We start from the raw sequence: 1,909 nt of genomic DNA, 5'->3' as shown, positions 1-1,909 counted from the left end.
CTCACCAAAGCCACGTAAGCAGGGCCCACGCCGCAGAGGCTCCCCCCAGCCCAGCTGGCCCAGGAACAAGGTTCTGGTCCGCCCAGCCACCCTCTGCTTCAATCCCTACAAAAGCCCGCTGAGAAATCAACTTTCCTGACCGGGAAGGGAACTGAGGCACAAAACATTCAGGGATGTCCAAATCCAAACCCAGAACTCATCTGACCCACAGCTAACCCTACTTAGAAGCCACGGTCCTCCTCTTGGCAAGTCTAACAAAACAGTGTGTGTGTGTGTGTGTGTGTGTGTACATGCACACCACTGAGCAGGCCAGAGCTCCACTGGTGGGGCTTGGGAGTCAGCCTGGGGCTGTGTGATCACTTCTCTGTTGATTTGCACCCCCTTGCTGGTCCCCTGTGGTTCATTAAGAGCCGTGAAAACCTTCAGCAGCTTCACAGGGATGTCTGGGTACTGGCTCAGGGCAAGCAGTGGGAGAGCAAAATGTGGCGAGGTTCCAAGGGGCCTGTTGGGTGGCCGCGGCCAGGACAGAAGCTGACAGGCCACCACGCGTGACCCCAGGGGTGAGGAAAGGACCATCAGGCCCTCTCGGATTCAGAAGGAGCAGCCGGTGGTGCCTCTCTGGGGAGAAGCCCAAGGAGACAGTCCATTGGTGGCCCTGGAGAATCTCTAACCACTTGGGTACATTCCAGCAGGCCAGGGTGCAGTGAGGATGGGGGACAGGAAGTGACCCTCTGGAACTGAACCGCCAAGCCACCTGATCATGGTTGTCAGGAGTAAAACCCTGGTGAGCTGGAGAGCCCGGGATCTGAGGCTGGCCAGGCACACAGGGGGCTGGGGGAAAGTCATTAAGAGCTGAGCTGGGGAGGGGATGAGGGCTGAAAATGGCAGGCCAGGCAGGCCTGAGTCAAGTTGGCATGGGGGTCCGGAGGTTAACTCGGACACTCACAGTCACACCTTGGTCTGGCAGCGGTGACCAAGGGGAGCGGCTGGGAAACCTGGCTGCTTGGGAGACTTGCAGCCAGCACACAACAGCCCAGGAGGAGGCCCCGGGACTGGTGACGATGAGGGGCACTCACGCAGCTTTAGGACCGAGTAGGGCAGAATCGTTCAGGGCTCTCTCTGGGAAGGGGGTTTTCAGCCAAGCAGGAAAAACCCACAGGGCTCGCTGAGACCATGGTAGAACAGGAGACTTCTGGGAAAGGGAGGCTGCTGCAGGAGGCTGGCCCTGCTGAAGTGCCGCAACCTCCAGGGTCACCCAGGGAGCTGCCCTAAGTAGGTGGTGGCCACTAGCCCCAGGTTTCCCTGGCCTCTGCCAAAGAATCGTCACCCCCGAGGACTAGTCTGGTCTGTTCAGGTCACATAATTAGCCTCAGGAGACAGCAAGCCCCCTCTCTGACCACAGCAATGCCATTACACTTGTCCCTGTGCAGGTTCAGCGCATCCAACAGCAGTATTGCCCCCCCCACCCCCCACCCCACGAATGCTGAGCGGCAGCGGGAAGAGAGGTGAGTCTGCTCCGGCCACAGCCTCTGTCCTCAGCAGACTCAGCTGGGACAGACACAACCAAATTCCTCCGCCGCCTGTTTGCCTTGCTGCCCTTCTGCATCCGCAGCCGTCTAGGCCTATCACTTTCTTGCTCTTCAACGTCCCCGGTCTTCACATCCTCACCCTGCCCCTGTTCAGTCCTTCACCCGACATCACCGCTGCCCTCCCCCCATCCCACGGCCGCCCCCCACGGACAATGGCCAGTGAGCACGGGCGCTCCTCCCATGGACAGAAGCAGGAAACTTGAACTTCTTGACTACAAAGAGGACCTCTGGGCATCCAGGAAAATACGCAACGTTTCTTTCCCCTCCAAACCAGAATAGAGAAACACCCTGACCGTTTAACCCACCCTCGTGGGGGGGGG

This window comes from Echinops telfairi, unplaced genomic scaffold (assembly GCF_000313985.2).
Source record: "Echinops telfairi isolate 266 unplaced genomic scaffold, ASM31398v2 ScPeMD7_25;HRSCAF=90, whole genome shotgun sequence".
In the NCBI taxonomy this organism is placed as follows: Eukaryota; Metazoa; Chordata; class Mammalia; order Afrosoricida; family Tenrecidae; genus Echinops; species Echinops telfairi.
This window is presented reverse-complemented; position numbering follows the sequence as displayed.